At 36.2% G+C, this 19,526-nt stretch overlaps 1 long non-coding RNA gene across 1 annotated transcript in view; it reads left to right on the forward strand.

Moving 5' to 3' along the window:
- The window catches only part of LOC139135738 (uncharacterized), a 429,492-nt gene that overhangs the window by 210,062 nt on the left and 199,904 nt on the right, over nucleotides 1–19,526 (forward strand). The gene's annotated exons all lie outside the window — the stretch shown is intronic.

A 19,526-nucleotide genomic window follows, 5' to 3' on the forward strand; every position in this document is an offset into this window, starting at 1 on the left:
TCTGTATCAATAGCAAGATGCAAATTGCCAGTTTTAGGACAGAGGGGTTTTATGCTTGTCGCAAATTGGACGTTGGGCAGTACGTACAGTTGCTATGCCAACGATAATAACGGCATAATACGTCCCTTATTGAAGAGAGTGGATAGTTACCATGATAAATGCCGACTGTTATGAACAAAAATTTCCATTTATGTCCAACTTTGGAAAAATTAAACAGAAATGACAAAGTGAACTGTGCACATCAGCTGCCCCACATCAGTGAGTGACCAAGTTAATTTGCTGTTTGAATTTATTGTTTACGCAACATGTGGTGGTCTTTTTAATGTATAAAGCAAGTAACAATTTATTCTATTTTATTTTTTCTTATACTAATCATGAATCAATAGTATTATTGACCATGTAAGCGTCGATTGTGCATCTTAAGACGGAAATAAAATTTGAAATCTTAAACTCTTGCGCGACACCAAGGGCTGAGCCCTATATAATATTATAAATGAATAACTTAATAATGTTTTTATTGATGTGGGTCATATCGTCACGTCTATAAATATAAGTATATCATATCGGTATAATGATGGTGCAAATACAGTGATCTGATTGGTCGAGACGTGAAAAGAACCGTGGAATATACCACGGCTGGCACTGAGTTCTCGCCTTGAGCAAAAATCTGTTTTTGATTTTCCACCTGAATTTTAATATACTGTTACGACATTATAGCAATAGATTTCACCCAGGGACGATATCCCATGCACTTGGTTTTGACCAGTTCACTTCATATATTCACTCGCTATTGCTCGTGCATATATATCGCGAACTGGTCAAAATCTCGAGGTATACCGTCGCTGGCTGTGCTTTATTGCTTAACCATATTTCTTGGCATTAAAAGGATTGTCTTTTGTTCTTCCTTGAAGTGTTTCTGTCAATAACATATAATCTAGATTTTATGGAACTTTATGAAGCATTATCTCTTATACTGTAAAATAAATCATACGTCACAGAGACGATTGTCAGCGGATATCTACGTTGCAGAGTATCAAGGATGTGAGTAACTGACTGGGAGTGAAGTTCAGAAAGACGCACCTCAGTGGTGAAACATGGAACATGTGAGTAGCAAACTGTGTCACATGCGAGTGGCAAAAATTTGGACCTTGTCAGGCATTTGCCCTCACAAGTTGTCATATTTCACTACTTGTGACACGCAAGCAGCAACTCGCACTCCCACTGCCATTGTTCTGTTTTCTCACTTTATGTACACAACTATCATGTGAGACATTTGCTTTTGACATGACTGGCTTCTAATTGCATTGTATGACAGCATAGGGTCTGGCCAAAAGTGTGGCACGAAAGAAGTTCGTGAACATTACTTTGCGATGTTTTTCGTTGAATAACCAAGAACATTCAATTTTCTGACGTTTTAGGGAAAAGTTCTCGAAAATTGCCTTCGTTAGATTTCAGAAAATGCTTATTGATTATACGGGGATCATCATTTAACCAACCTGTCGCTGAGAAGATCGCCACTATGATTATGCACCTTAGGTGTCGAATTCCTGTAAGGAAGACATAACTGAGAGGCTCATCTGCATATTTGATTTTTACAATTCATGGTTTTGCGTTTTCGGCTTATTGCGCCACAGAAAACAAAATTGATATCAAATACTCATTTTGCCAGGAAATAACAATTTAAATTATGGATGGAAGAATGCAAAATGTTTTAAAAAACAGTAAATTACCGTCGCGTGTCTGTCATGGATTTAAATATTTACAACGTGTCACAAATCATATAATTGGACGTTCAACAATTGAATGTTAAACAGTTGAACTTTCTTTCCTTTGTCGTAATGTTTGCAGAAACATTGGTATAATTGAAACTGTGGATACAACATAACAAAAGGTTTAAAGTTCTAGAGGACAAGGTGCAGTCACAACTATACAACTTCATCAAAGTAGCAAGTATGCAAAAGTTACCATAATATATCTTATTCTATTTTCAGTAGCATCCGATGATAACATCCATGCATCAGCAGTTACTTTGAGTGATCCATTCTACTATAATTACTCTTTAGCTTGTCACTCAGTAGAATGTCTCATTTGCATAAAAAATCAGTCATTCAGAGGTCATTTACATGCTGTGTTGAGCTTTTGAGAAATTACTGAAGGGAAACATTTCAAGCTAGATTACTATCGAACACTCCTTAAGTAAATGTCGATAGTATCTATTTATCTATCTATCTATCTAATCTACCTATCTATCTATCTATCTATCTATCTATCTATCTATCTATCTATCTATCTATCTATCTATCTATCTATCTATCTATCTATCTATCTATCTATCTATCTATCTATCTATCTATCTATCTATCTGTCTGTCTGTCTGTGTGTCTGTCTGTCTGTCTGTTGTTTTGACGTCTTTGTAACAAGTAAGACTGGAAGTAGCAAATCTTTGTGCTAAGAATCATTTTGCGTTACCGTACGAAGCCAAACATCAGATTGGAACAATGCAGTCTCATAGTGCACAGTGGTATCACTACGTGCTATCATTATGCAGGAACAAATTGTCCAATTACGTCGTGTTTCCTTGTGCTTCTGTTGTCAGCAACATACATCGGCAGGAGTCTCGAAGACGTTGAGCTCATCGATCTCTTGCACCCGCAGTTAATTGTTTACTGCTCTGCACCAACGCGGCCCCAGACGGGTGTATATGCACATCAAACTCCAAAATAGCTATGCGGACGATATGCCATGTCATCTTCCGCGTTCGATTTCACTGTGAAAATGAACGAGTTCATTTATCACGTATCAGTCAATCTTTCCCTTTCATTCTGAAAATTCATACCTGATACTTCTTCTGCCTCGAACATGCTCATTTCGTGTGATTTTCGGCTGAGTTTGAAATACACATAGCAAAACATGATAAGCTTTATTCATTGGAATTTAATCTCAAAGAATTATGAAATAATCTATTATTTTAAACTTTTACAGTGAAAATTTGTATACATTCTCCCGTGTATTTCCTAACAATATCGTGAATGGTTCTGTATATTATATTCAACCATCCAGACTGCAAAAAGGCTGTCTCGCTCATAAGGCGTATATGCCACTCAATTTGACAAAACAGTATGAGGTCATAGGTCATTCATTTCATTTCATACAGCGATGGCTAACGAGACTTGAAGCTGTTGTTAAATTCATGAGACAATTCTGAGAGGAATACAATTAAATTCTGCGGATCACCAGCGGACTTATCTATGAGAGTCGACAAAATAACTTGAGAGGAAAACCCACTAGAATTTTCCAGAACTGTCTTCAGTAGCATGCGTTTCATGATAAATGATGAAATACAATTCAAATATTAGATTTGGAGGTAATTCGTCTATTGTTCTCTATTGGTCAACAAAATGACTCAGAGGGAGAGGAGGCTCGGCAGAAATTTTGCGAATGACATTTAATGCACTCATAGTAAAATGCACTCTATTAGTCTGAATGAGTCGGATACAAATCGGATAATTCTTCATCAAAATTTTGCGACTGTTTGTATATTTTATACAATGTTATTAGCCTAAGAATCTTTTGTTCTGTGTGTACTTGATGATGTAATTGTTTGGGAGATATTTCGAAAACGTTCTTTTGTAAACATATGTGAATAAGTACAGGGAGTAGTATCTGAACAGTAAATCATTGTAAACAGTGGTAAGGTGACCACGTGCCTCTTCAAATACCCTTCGTCTTATGTCTATAATTTTGTTCTTCTCAATACCATTAGCCATGAGATTCTCACCATACAATCTTAGTTTGCAATTCTGTAAGTTAATATAGCGGATTAAAAATCCGCACAACGTCTTGTGTTTGTGAAACTGCACTGTGCTCGTATTGCACAGCAGGAATCGGGTAAACATGAATTTCACAACGTGATGAATCTATCTTTTCCCGTTTTGAATTTCCGGCCCCGTATATTGTCCACCACTAAAATTAAAATCACTACACCATGTTTAATACACAAATTAGCCAATTAATACATGTAGACATTTGACATTGACTTTAGGCTTGGCAGACTTAGGGCCTTTGCAACGCGAATATTAGCCATAATTATGGGATTGAATTACGACGCAGAGTTGACTGTAATAAAAAAGTGTTTTTGACGAGCAGCACTACTGGATTTCATCAGGAGTGCAGTTTGATAACTGTAAACGTCTTGGCTGATCTTTTATGTTAAGTACATTTACAAATATCTTAATGAGATGATTTTGCGAAATTTTGCTTCGCAAAACTTAAATGGGGCAGATTGTCAAAATCAAAATTGACGTACATCAAGCGCTAAAATTTTGTCGCCCTTCATTTCATTGGGTATCTCTTTGTAACAAAGTACAGTCGTATACTGAGTTAGCCAAACGGGGAGAGCAATGAATGCGTCGATTGAAATGGGTAGACTTTTGACAAAAGACAATAACGATCTAAGTTTTTTAGTTGCACGAAGCTTTCTTTTTATCATAACTGAGTAAACAATATTTATAAATACGCACACCATGACATAGTTTGTTAGACTAAACTGATAAGGCAGACTTGGCTTTTTTACTCGGTGTCGTTTTACTTCTCATGGTTCATAGAAAGGTCAGACCTTTGATGACCTGAATTTTACGACATTCGTAAACATCACAACCTTTTGACGCCAACGGTGTTCCCATCGGCAGTGGTTGATCAGATTATAGGACGAGAGATTCTGCTTGCAAATGTTTATCAGTTTCTCAACCGTGTTGTCTAAAGTTAAGATAAGTGTTATTTGCTGGTGAAATATTTATTACATGAACGGTGAATATGCTGCTGAATTTCACCATAGTCATTAGCGTGAGAAAGCACAACAGACGCCTTAATCTTAGCCATTACTCATTCACTTCCTTCCATGCAGCGATGGGTAATAAGACTTGAGTCTGTTATTAAACTTGCGGTAAAACTCCAAGAGAAATACATTCTCATATAGTATGCCTCAAAACTTGCTTTCCTGTTATTGGTCTATGTATGGCTTATCATGGAGAAAATCCGGCAGAAATATCTAAAACTGCGTTTGCGTGAAATTGATGATAATTTTTGCGATGCACGTATGCTCTTATTATTTAGAAGATTTTTCAATGAATGAACCTCACGAATGTAATAATAAAAATAACGATGTAAGAAATATTAAAATTATTTTGGTTTATTTTTAGCATTCGATATTCAAGTAGCAGATCCCTGTTCTTACACAAACAAGCGTCCAGCTGGCAACAAACGCTTGTAACATATCTTGCGACTGTTAAATGCCGTAAGAAGATTACATGCTCACATTCTTAGCAGAACATTCGCCTTTCCAATTTCAATGTATTCTTCACTTTCTAGCCATGAAAGATGCATGGTTCATATGACCAAACACCGGTCACGGTGTTCCTTTATGTCTAATTTTGACTTTTCATATGTTGCTATAAAGAATATTTTTTTGAATCGAAATTCCCCATCCTCATAATACCTTGCTTTAGAGCGAATCATAGCACCTTTGGTAGCGTAATCGAGCAAATTTTCCCGCTTTAATAACGTCTCTGACAATTCATTTCTAAATCATGTGTATTATCAGCCTGTATGATTTTTTTCTCAAGTTCAGAAGATCGGTTTCCAAAATTGACAAAAAAATACGCTGTTGTTTCCATTTCCTTGATGCAAATTGGATTGTTTCGGCTCTAATGTTACATTAAGAATGAAAGTTTCTTGGGTCCAAACTCAATTTACCTAAACTTTTGATTTATGTCAAAACAATATAAACATTGTGCGTGCATCTGTTCTGACCAGTATCAGCGGTACACTCTGATCACGATTTGGTCGGTTTATCTTTTTAATCGGAAATAATACTTATTGTTTTCTTGTTGTCTTAAATTTGGATTTGGAAAACTGACAACGCAGGCGCATGAGTGAGATTTATATTTTTCATTTCCTTTGATGTATTCCGTTTAAAACGTGGCTCGACTTAAATGTCGTCCTTGCATATCATTTTAAGTGTCTTTTCAAGTCTATGCTTCCCTCTTTGGGCATTTAACCGGAAAGAAAAGAGAAAGTAAAAGTAAACAAGAATATCCCCTTGAAAATAAGTAAATAATTTCAGAAAAGACAATATGAGATATGTTTTATGGTTATAAGGACCCCAATTTACCTTTTATTATAACAGAAAATGTTTATTTTTTTTCAAGAAAGCCGAGTGTAGTGGTTCGTAGAAAGCTCTGACCTTGTATGACCATGTATTCCAGTTCATTCGTGAAGACTTCAACTTTCCTCACGCGTTCGCCGCATCAATCAGCAAATAAGACAAAAAGGCGAGAGGTACTACCTGCCAACATTTCACCACATTTTCAACCGCAGTTCATAGGGATAAGAAAAATCAAAATGACTCTCTGTCATCTAATATATTTATCCGAATTGATGATTTCATGGAACGGATATTTGATGTTCAATTTGACAAACGACCAATACCTTATATTACTGGGTCATAGGTCATTGACTCGAGGTAATTTCAGACTTATGTTAAACACGCGTACAGGAAAAAGAAATCATAGAAATCACCTTATAGAATTTTATCATTGAAATTTAACATCATCGATCGAGAGCAATTCAAGCCTATTGAGTTTCTGAAAATCAACCGTGGCTATGGTTAGAGGTGTTTTGCTTCCCAACGTTTCACGAGGTCGTGACCCAATGAGTTTAGCCTACTGGTCTTTCCTTGTATTGCGTTTTTTCTTTGCTTTCCTGCTTTTATATTCAACATTTTCAAAATAAACTCAATGGAAAGAAAGTCCAGTAAAGAAATTGGAATATCTCCTTATTGACAAGCGGGCTTGCCTACGTCATATTCTTCGTTATTTGAAAGTTACAAGATTGTCGACATTGGTTCTGCATTACATGGACTCACTTCGAATCTATGGATGATACTAAGTTCCCATGGTCTCGCTGACAAAATTTTGAGCATAACTGTAGGTCTTTCAGATTTTAGGAGGGTACTACGTTCAGTAAGTCACCATTCAAACTTGTGGTCATAATGCAAACTTTCATTCGACTATTAAAGCCATAAAGGTCATTCAATGAAAGATCTTTCTGAGACAAAGAAGTATGCACGGTAAAATTCTTACATGTTTTCACTGTATAATTGAACTGTGCAATCCTGGAAATGCAGATAGAAGTCCTTAACGTTGAGAATTAATACAAGTGTATTTATCTTTGTGAACTTGAAGAATACCTATATTAACTTTCCCCAATTTTTTCTTCAGTCTCACCGTATTTTAAAATCCCCTAGCTCTCTCAAGTTTTTAAGTCTCCCTCGAAACTCTCCCTCATGAGGTGTTTGTGAACGCAGTCTTAAATACAAGGCGTGTCTGAAGTGTTGACATGTTTGATGGTCAATGTTTTCTGAAACACCTAAAGACTGCCTTGAAACAGAAATATGCGTTCTTACGTTTTCACATGATGCAGTTTACAAATGAAACTTACGCCCCCAAACCTTCTTTTCTCCAACTTGGACTACAAGCGGAGCAGTTCAGTGAATAGAAATGATGGGTGTCTCTCGTTCGAATGATGCCACCTCGTTAAGATGTACAAACACGCAATGCCAGGGAAAGTGACCCGGGCACACATCAGATATTTGCCACGCATGCGTCACGTTATTTAAAAAGGACTTTATTTCGAGACAATCATTTTCAAACAAAAAAAACAATATTCAACAGTAAATGTACAATGAAAAGACTAGGGACTAAAAGTGACATCTACATAGTCCTAACTTCACGTAAGTTTACTTTCAATTTCTTATTTTATGGATATCTCCTGAAAGGAACACGTCACTCAAACATGTTCGAATAAACAAGATACTGATAAAAGCAAAATTGCAATCTTGACGAGCAGTGAATACATAACATACACATAAGACAATGATGGACAAGCCATTCACTGATTAGCATACAACACTTTGCTAATGGATATATTTGCCCCTACTAGTCTAAGCATGTGCACTTGACACATAAACAAAGTCAACATCAATGATGGCGATTTGATTTCAGAGTAAACTATGACATTACTAAGTGCATCTTAAAATCAACCTCATCTTAAATGGAGAGATCAATATGGGGAGAACTGCAAACCGGGTATGATTTTCCATAGTTTACTTCCGTTTTATAAATTTCCCTTATGTTTAAAAAGTGAAAACGGAAATATTGCTTCAATAATTGAAGAGACAAACATTAATTTTTTGCTCATGGAACCAATAAGCAAAGAGATTACTGATGATATTATTAAATAACAATAGTTCGTTCTCTCAGCTGTAAAGTTGTTTCAAACATTACAACACTGAAATAAATCCAATATCAAACAGTTGTACTTACAATGTGAGAAATACCATATGGTTACTACAAGATAAATTGCTTAGATGACATTAAGAAGGAATAACGATTAATATGTTAGCATCATACCATATAGTCGAATGAATCGTAGTGTTTCTAACTCATAGATACAAGAATAAGATTCTAATTTCTAAAGTAGCAAACATGCTTAGGAAAAAAAGTATTGTATTGGAATTCTATTTTAATACTTAACATATATGGATAAGTAGCACTGATCAAATGGTGTCATTGCTTAAGATGACAAAACAAGGTTGATTTAATATCGAGTCATCTGAAGTAAATGTCTACGTAATTATATAAAGTATTACGTGCTATTAAGTTTAGAATATATATTTCTTATAAATGTGAAGAGGCTATTATCATTGGTTGTCATTTTTATTAAAAAAATATGCATTATTCACTAAGTAAATCTCCATATAAATTGCACATTTTAACTTGAATTTGTACAATTATCAATTTCACTGGATCGAACTAAGTACTGACAAATGTTTCGCTGGTCATACATATGTCTGAAGTGTACCGAAAGATTAAATATTGGAAAAAAACACGATATGGTGTTCAGTCATCCTTTTTTGAGTTTTTTATATTGTTTAAGTCACAAATCACGATTATCACGATATCAGAGGTACGAATGAATATTTCTCTCTCAATCTAATAGTTATTTTATGTTTCCACAGTCGGGTATTACAAAGATACTCTAACATATTTCAAGATTACTTTGGTCAAAACTATGGTCAAAAGCATGGTTAAATGAAAGAATATATGGGTAAATCTAATGCGACTAAAATATTTGAATTTTAAACGTTACTTTTGACTTGTTTTTTTTCTTAATCGAAATTAATTTTGACTGAGTAAGCGAACGCCCAGAACAATGAGTGCCGTTTTATCACAGAATAACATTTTGTTCCATGGTCGTCTCGGTAGTCTATTGGCTTTTCATATTCAAATGAGCTTCAAAGGTGTCAAACTTTTGGAGGCTTTGTTTGTGGTTGATAATTACACGAGATTATGCGAAACATACGACGAGATGGCATCGTACTGCCAGTCGCGTAGCAACCATAGTTACTTTGTGAGCTCTCAGGCCAGAAACACTGCTTCACGCCAATCAAAACATAACACGCCAGCGGTTTCATAAACATGTCCTTTCTTGACGCACAGTATGACCGACCGTAAACCATTGAGTAAAACCAGACAGTATCGATAAAAGACTTTCAAATTTGGTTCAAACACACTTATTATATATTCATAAAAATATGAGAGGAATTTTTAAAACGGTAAAACCCACTTTCCTGAAGCTCAAAACACTCCCGTTTTCGCCAGCACATCAATTCCGATCAGCACCACACGACAACAAGAACACAAACTTTGTCGAACATACTTTCGCTTAACAATTGGTGAAAATCCGAAAATTACCGAAGGGTGCATGATCGGCACTCTTCGGAAAAGAGAGCCAAGAGCTTCGTGAGGCGAGGCAAACATGGATTGCTTACGTAACCGCTTCACGCCTTAAACAATAGCTGTTGCCACTCTGTCCATGTTACTCTGTGGTTTTATATAGAAGCTTACTTAGCTTATAACGTTACATCTATTGTTTCGGAAATAATTTTGCACTTTATATTTTGCGCTGATATTGCATCCTTTCCAATAATGCCTATGTCATGTTCAGCCTAACATGGGGTGAATATTACAATCTCTTTGTAATCCGATCCTCCATAAGTAACAGCAATTCTGCCATCCTTTGCGACTGAAATATATTCAGGTGAATACATCTTGAACGGCGTACACTCCCACTCCCCGTTTTGATTCAATTTGACGACATTGTTATTATTCCAATTACAAATGTAAATATTGTTGCCTTCATCGATGGCAATGCCACGGGGATGAAGAAGCTGGCCATCAGCATTTTCAGGAGTATGATATTGGCACAAAACATTTAAGCTGCCATCAAAACATTCGATGCAGCCTGTGGTATATTGAGTAACCAGGATGTCATCATTGCTGTTTACAGCCACAGAGTATGGAAAATCGTCTTCACAATGCCCTATATATTCGCCATCTGTGTTAAATTTCATAAGTTTGAAACCATAGGCGTCAGTCACCAAAATGAACTCATTATGTAGAGCTATACCCTTTGGTTTTTTAGCACCAGGTAGATTAATTAATTTGATGATTTTGCTGCCATTATCACAAACAACAATTTGTAAATTACCCTGGTCAATTATGAAGTAGTGTTTGTCTTTTGAGAAGGCTACATTAACGGGTTTGAATGGCTTCGGAAACTGATCGTCAAAGCTTTCCCAACTCTGACTCACAAACATAATCTTTGTTGAATATTTGCATCACGCCTTTGTCTCTGTCGCATACCGCCAGTCGATTGCCGATGAACGCCAATCCTTGTGGAAATTTGAATGGCTGCCCTTCTTTTGCACCAGACAATGGCCTCTTTGACCAGCCTTCTGCAATTACAAAATGATGTGATGATTGTATATCTGGACAGAACATGTCTGCGGAATACCCAAATGAGTACGCATATGACACGTGACTACAACACGTCTTGAATGTGCAGCATTATACCAGGGTGTAAGTTTCTATATTCCATTTATCTCTCACAAAGCCAGTAAAAGATACGCTGCTGGTATTACCGGCAAAGCCAAAGATAGGTAAAAAGGTTTTATTACACCTACTCAGTTGTATAAAGGCATAGTCTATTATTGTCAAATGTGTTATCAAAGAATAATGTCAGTTTTTACAGTTTTTTTTTTCGAGACAGCTTGAAGAGTTCAATGGACACCAAAAGCACAGTATTTCACACACATGAAAGACTTTGTTCCTCTTGGCTTTGCTAAGTTTTGAACTGAGCGGAACACAAAATTGTTTGGGTAATATTTGGTGTCATCCAAAATTGAGTATATTCTTCGTCAAGCTTTGACTTACCTTGACACTTCACTGTCCCAAACATTGTCATTTTAGCGAATTCACTTGTGTGCATAGGTTTTCGTTCAAAAAGAGCTGTAAATATAATACAAAGTAAGCATAATACAAGGTTAAGACAGTTAATGTTTATATTTCGTGTACAATAGTTATTATATTACAGCTTTGTAAATACCAGTGAATTTTGTGCAGATTATTACTGATAATGTATCCGTTTATCAGTCACTGTGGCCACAGACGTTTTATGCATTTGCTGATTTACTGGCATTGCCAAAACTATTATATATTAGCGATAATGTACATCCTCCCGGCAATAATGGACTCCAGCAAACATTTGTTCGATTTTGTTGCTTGTGCCATGATTTCACAAAAAGCTACATTTCCTGTTCCCCGAGCCGTGTTGTAAAACTAAAGGCCCTCATTTCCACAAACTCCACATGGTATCACGTGGTGCCAATTTCTTATTTAACGTTGTGCAACTAGAGTTAACTTATAGCCATTAGATTCACTATGCTTACATTCAAGATTAACTGTCAAGTGAACCGATGAAATCATGAACTTTGCCCATATTTCAAGATATCATGTTAGGATGGTTTGCCGAATAAGGTTGTTCGTTGCAGTGTCTTTATCGGCAAACCTTACTTATGATCAAAAATGCAAATGAGAATTACGGATTGACTAAAGTGTTAAACTAGTGTTTATCTTCCTAAGTACGACCGATGACATGAATGACCAAACGTTTGTACCTTTGCAAAGTTACCAGCAACTTGAAGTTAAAAACTGGCTCCACTTGATTTCAACTGACCAATTGGTAATACCAATTTCAATACCACTTCATTGGTCCTTGGCCTGATTTAATTAAGATTAACATAACTAACACAGAGCAAATCCATGGAGACACAGTCAGGAATTAGTTTTTGTCACTTTTTGAAGACCATCGGCGATAGAAATAAACATTTGGTAGACCATACGTTGGCAATTTTACGGAAAGGATGTATCGTAACATTTAAATGACTAATTTTGTAGAGCAGTGAACCTTCTCAATGTTTTGATAGCACTGTAGAATAAGGCACTGGTAAAATACATTAATCTAATGAAGATGCCAATAAACCAATAGGCCAATCAAAAATAAAAGTCAGTGGGATGCAGGCTACCATCGCATGCTTAATTCCGAGATGCAATAGCTAATTTATTAAATTCCATCGCACTCTCCATTATGTTGAAGAAAGCACTATAGCTGCTAAAATGTTCCGCTTCAACTATGAATATTATAGAATCGTAAACTAAAATGATTTGCAAAACACTACAAAACTTTGAGGAAAAGCTGCTAAATACTGCAAGGTCTCTATTTCTAGTAAACTGCAAAGTGAAGCAAAAACTCTAGTAAAATTTATCACTACTCTACTGCCAACCATTCCTTATACTATTTCATTTGGATACGTTCACTTAAATATACATTTGAAGGGTAATTACTTAATTTAACAAACGTATGGGGGTATTATTTGCATTCACTTACGACTAAAAAGTAGTGCTACTGTTGCTTCTTTATGAGTAGTATAAGCCTGCTTATAATATTATAATGAGCCTGATTATTCATGATGACGTTTTATAGTTGGTCACGTGATTTGTATCTGTTTGCCTGTACGGCGTGAGTCTTGTTCAGCGTTACGAGTTTATGCGTTATGAATTAAACCCACCGACCCTACCCAGCGTCTGGAGTTGGGAATCTTACTCCTTGCACTCCAGATGACCAGTGTTTTACTGCAACACTGTGTTGTGTTTATTTATTATAGTTAGTCTAGATTTCTGTTTACCACATGTTGGGCCCTAGCTGGAACATTACATTGGAAATACAAACGGACATGATCTGTCAATTCCGGATTTTGTTGCAGCACAAATCAGTAGCTGCGTAGATATGTCAATATTTAAAAGAAGTAGAGAAACCCAATGGACCTACATTAGCGGAGAGCCCTTAAACTATTACACGTATATTGGAACTACTTCCTCAACTGAAGCGACATGTACCCCTTGTACATAACCGTGTTCCCAAATACATCAAAATATAAGTTGCATGTATCAACAGAGATAACAGTCATATGTACGCCAACATTGAAGATATCTGAGTGCTACCTACACACTCTTATTGCATATTTGCTACCACTTATTTTATGGGCTTTTAAATATCATTTTAATTTATTTGTGGCGTTTCCATGCCGTTGATCTGAAACAATAAAAGTATACCTCACAGGTGCAAGTTTAAAGTGATACGGCGAACTCAGAGTCACGCTGCTCTAACCTATGCGACTTCCCTGTCAACAAATGTACGTATGATATAAATAGCTATATATTTTCACCATTCTTTACTTCTTGTTCTCATTTCGTTGTTGGTACAGAGTGATACAGCAAGGTTACGGTCACACAATGCCCAATGCAATACAAACATAATTCTACTCCAAAACTTAGACGTAGCTTTACGTGTTCCCCACTGCTGACAGCACATTCTGAATGTTAAAGATCCTAGTATCCTAGTATACTAGTGTTAGTATCAAAACTAGTGAGACAGGGATATACATCCAAAAGACTCGTGAGGACTTTCAAAAAGTTCTACGGTCTATATGACGACATTGTGGCCAAATATGACACCTCGGTCACTCAAATGATTAGCGACAGCATTCCCGGCTTTGACTTATTACAGTGATTCATATACTGTATCACTTCATACGATATTTAGACAATTTTTGGACCAATCCTGACGGGTGTAGCATGCTAGCAGGGTATCCCGGACACTGGTACCACCACATACTATCAGTAGTTCAGGATGGTCCTACTTAAATTTGTAAATCTCAAATGTCCCATGGACCTGGTAATGTATTACCTTGAATGAAAATGATTATTGGACCAGTTTAATGTCATATTATCATAGAGGGACCGTGCTTTAAACATCATTTATACGCTTTGCCTGGTTATAGTGCACCATCATAATAGTGTACTGCAGTCAGTGAAGCGGACCTCTGGCACGATTGCGTCACTTATCAAATGTAGCGGTCGATCGGTTATAGTGCACCATTATTATAGTGTACTCTAGTCAGTCACGCTGACTTCTCGCACGATTGCGTCACTTATCAAAAGACCTATTTCGCAGCCTGGGCGTCAAATAAAACAAACAAACAGTTCATCAATGCTAGAAATGACCGAAGTCTATGGGCTTATAAATATTAAAACAGAGTAAATAAAGTAATAAACTTCAGCAGACGTAGATCGTGAAGTGACCGCTTGCCCAGCATGTAACTACTACGTATGCCAGAGAAAAGCCGAGTGACTGGGCCAGTCTACATCATTACCTAAGCTCCGTGAATAATATATTATGATTCTTCGCTCAACGTAGGAGGAAATTTCGCCCATAGGAATATCTGAAAATTGTTAAAATAGCAGTCCCACTGATGGAAACACGTTGTTTAGTCAAACAAATGTTTTCACACTTCAATTTCACCTGAGATTTGCAGTTGTTTCGATGTCGTGTTTTTATGATTATATTGCGTCAGAATTTGGCGTATCGATAAATGTTGATAGTATAAAAAATGTGAAGAGTACTATTTTATCAAATATTATACGATCTCGTTGACAGAAATAGGACAAATATCCAGAAAAGAATAAATCCGAATACAACTTATTATGTCATAAAAAGTTAGCTGGAACATACATACACAATATATGTTCAGAAGGCTAATATGTTCATCTAAAAAATAAAAAAACTAGCGTGACGTCCTACACTTACCTTTGGCGGAGAGGCTGATTGTCTGCTGCACGTTGATCAACTTTTTAAAAACCTTCGATCATCGAAATCCTAGGAATGAACTGATCGTGCCGCATGTAGACAGTGGGAGTATGCTCAATTTAATGTAACCAGAAGGTTAATAAGTTACTTATTGTTTTATTGCAGTGGCTAATACCATTACGCCTATAAATATAAGCATATCTGTTACAATAATATATATATTTATCTTCTCCTTAGAAATGCCTTTGTCAATAATATACTACTAGTTAGACTTTATGGAACCCATACACAAATAAGGTAAAAGGTGGTAACTGACGAATGAATGATTTGAGCAGTACCTTTTGTCACGAATTGAAAGAGTATCACTGTTACTGCGACCGATTAAGATTTCTATTTATCAGGAACTATGAGCTACGTATCTTGTTTTTAAATATCTTCATTCTGATATGTTTTTAATGGCCCGAGGATGGTTTCACAGTGAACTTACCGAGTTGCCTGAGCTGCAAAACTTCATCTTACGACAAGTCGCATTATTGCTCCTCAGCATATTGCACAATTGGTTTGGTCCATTTTACATTATTTACGTTCTAATTAAATTCAGCTCCGCTCAGTAGAAATTTGCATTGACAAACTTTTCAACTGAGATTCCCAGATATTTCTAGGGACGGGAAGTTGGACGCGCTGACAGCCCCTACCTACCATCCACTTGCTTTAGCGTATCCCCCTCCTTGGTGTTGTATATTCGTTTTTAAAATTACCGGCCTGAGCCCTTTGCAGTTAGTTCTTATACCCCTCGGAACCGCTCCAGACAAATTGATAAGATATTCTTTCATACGAACCACCTCGTGACCTTTCCCTATCAGCATGATAGTATTCTGAATGGAATGTAAGCCGTTCCTAGAATGCACTATTGATGTATTGTGAACGAAAATAACTTTGCTGTTCATGTGATAAGATTTCATACATTAGATCATTGCGGCAGCATAGACTCGAGCCGGAGGCAAATTTCTAAACGTTTTTTGGTAAGCCTCATCAAGTGTTTCTTTCTCTGATTGCCCAGGAAAAATAGGGAGAGATTGTAATATCTGAGCAGTCAAAAGGTCACTTGTGTTAAAGGTGACGTCATGCCCTCACGGACACCATTTGTCGTCATATAACAATGATTTATTTTTTGAATACTAATAACCACCTGGTTTCCATTTATAACATCGAAACAGTGGTTTCAAACATCTGTGCAATGTTCCCATGTCTGTCAAATTACCAGTATACCGTATACATGTATTTCACAATAGTACAAATGGATTTCATCATGTGATGAACTCAGATCCCCTAAATCCCGCCCTCTTGCATTGCCACCATGCAATAGTCGAATTTATACTGATCACTTGAATAGAGTGGATGAGTGTTTTTTATAAATTAATGTAGACGTTCTTATCTTCAACTACATTGCACGCATGATAATGTGATTGGTTGACTATCGAAAAGTTAACAGAACATATATTTTATTAGTTTTCCTATTTCCTCAAAGGTCAGGGTGATAGGCTTCTAAAATGAGAGATCAATTGTTTACTAACTTATTTGATTAATTCAATTCAAAATGTGACAAAGAGACATACAATTATGCCTCCTTGCATATTTCACTTTTTAATGTTATGCTATTATTTACAGAAAATTTATCTGGAAGAAACAAGAAAGTGAAAATAAGCAATAAATAGCTTTTTCAAAAGTATGGCGTATGTTTCTTGGTCACATGAAGACACTGACATTTTTCATTATATCACATCAAAGAATATATTTTTAGGATTCCCTATTTTAATTTTTTTAGATAGTAAAAATATGCAAAGTTTTATTAATTTTATAAAGGTACATGCCCTTTTCCATGTATAACTAGAGCGGTGGAGTGCGCATGGCTTTAAGTTCAGAAAGACTTGTCTCTACATTCAAACGCTTTTTTGGCAGATATCGCAAGCTGGTAAATAAATAAGATATCTCTCTTCAACAAATGATCGCCGATGGCATCAGTGACATTGTACCTTAGTTGGTGACCACTACCTATCTGACTTACAGATTGATATATGGCGGGTGCCACGTGTGGGGCAGGATGCGCTTACCATTTTCTGACATCAGTCTTTTGGCCAGAGGTCCATATATCTAACTTTCATGAATTTGACTTTGTTGTGTGTACCGGTGTGTTATAGGGAATTTTGACCTAGGGTTTTCGGATTATGGATTAGCATAATTGCGATTATTTTACAAGGACTCTACTTTACATTTTATGATAACTGGATATACATTTAACATTTATTTGTGCATAACTTTTTCCATGAAAACTTCAGTTTGTAGTGGTTCGTAGGAATCTCACACCTTGTATGATCTGTATTTCAGGTCATTCGTGAAGATCTCAACTTTCTTTACGCGTTCGCTGCTCCAATACGCGAATAAGAAAAGAAAGGCGACGGGCACTATTGGCCAACATTTCACCATATTTTCAACCGTAGTTCATAGAGACAAAATAATCAAAATGACTCTCTACCATCTAATATATATATTCGAAATGATGATGTTAGGGGAAGGGTATTTGCTGCTCAATTTGACAAACAAGCAACAGTTTATATTACTGGGTCATAGGTCATTGAGGTAATTTCGTAAGGCAAAGTTTAATGAGCAGGCTAATGTTAAACACGCGTACAGAAAAAGAAAATTATATTGATCCTATTATGGATTTTATCATTGAAATTATACATCGACCGAGAGCAATTCAAGTCTGTCAAATTTGGTAAGACCAACTGTGACTATTGTTAGAGGTGTTTTGCTTTCCCTGGTTTCACGAGGTCGTGACCTCGCCAATGTGTTTAGCTAACTGGTCTGTCCTTACATAGTGCTTTTCTTTTACTCCGCTGCTTTCATCTTAAGCATTTCCAAAATAAATTTAATGGAAAGATAGTCCAAAACGGACATGTGAATAATCTCCTTATTTACAAGCGCGCTAGCTTACATGATATTGTGTCGTTGGAAACTTCCGAGATTGTACAGACATGGGTTCTGCTTGCATGAACTCCCTTTGACACTGTGGATGAAACGAAATTCTAATCGTCTTGCTGAGGAAATTTGAGCAAATGTCTAGATAGAAGTCCGTAATGTAGAAATTTTAACACAGGTGCACTTGTCTCTGTCAACTTTGACAGCATCTATGTTAACTTTCCCTTTGCATCTTCAGTCCCACCGTATTTTCAAATTACCCTTGCTACCTCAGTTTTATTCCATCCTCCCTTCGAAACTTTCCCTGGAGAGGTATTTGTGAACGCAGCCTAAAAAGTGATATGTTTCATGGTCAATAGTTTCTGAATTAAGACTGCCTTGAAACAGAAATTTGCGTTCTTACGAGTTCAATTGATGCAATCTACCAAGGAAAGTTACGCCCTAAGCCTTAATTCTTTCTCCAACATGGACTACAAGCGAAACAGTTCAGTGAATGGAAATGGTGGGTGTCGCTTGTTCGGATGATGCTACCTCATAAATATGTATAAACACGCAATGCCAGGGAACCTGACTCAGACACTCATCATATATTTGCCACGAAATGCGTCACGTGATTTAAAAAGGACTTTATTCAGAGAAATTTAAGATAAGTAATCATTTGCAAAACAAAAACAATATTCAACAGTAAATGTACAATGAAAACACTAGGACCTAAAAGTGACTTGTGAATCGCCACAACGTCACATAAGTTTATTTGAAATTTCCTATATCATCAATACCTTCTGAAGGGAACAAGTCAGCCTTTCACGTTCAAATTAACAAGTAACCGATGGTAACAAATTGCAATCTAGCCGACTCGTGAATACATAATATACACTTACGATAGTGATTAAAAAGCCATTCACTGATTAGCATGCAAAACACTGTCGATGGTTACTTTTGCTTATACTAGTCAAAGCATGTGAACTTGATACAAAAACAAAATTGACGTCAATGAATATCATAGCAATTTGATTTTTGTGGAAACCATTACTAAGTACCTCTTTAACTATACCTCCACTAAAATTGAAAAAATCCACATTTGGAAACGAGTAAACAGGGTAAGACTTTCCTAAATTTACTTCCATTTCCATTTTAAAAAGTGAAATTGACAATATTTCATTAAAAAGGAAAAAACAAGCATTAATTATTTGCTTATGGACCGATCTGCAAAGTGATTCCACATAAAAATTTAGAATAACAATAATTTACTGTCTCAGCGGCAAAGTTGTGACAAACAAGATAAAAAACGAAACCAAAAGCAACCAGTTGCATTTACACGAAGAGAAATACGACATGGTTACTACAAAGTAAGAAGTTAATGTAAGGAATGGAGGTTAATTTGTTAGGATCATACCATATAGGCATAAGAATCGAGTGTACATATGTAGAACTTCTAACTG

Source organism: Ptychodera flava, chromosome 1, assembly GCF_041260155.1.
Source record: "Ptychodera flava strain L36383 chromosome 1, AS_Pfla_20210202, whole genome shotgun sequence".
NCBI classification, from domain to species: Eukaryota; Metazoa; Hemichordata; class Enteropneusta; family Ptychoderidae; genus Ptychodera; species Ptychodera flava.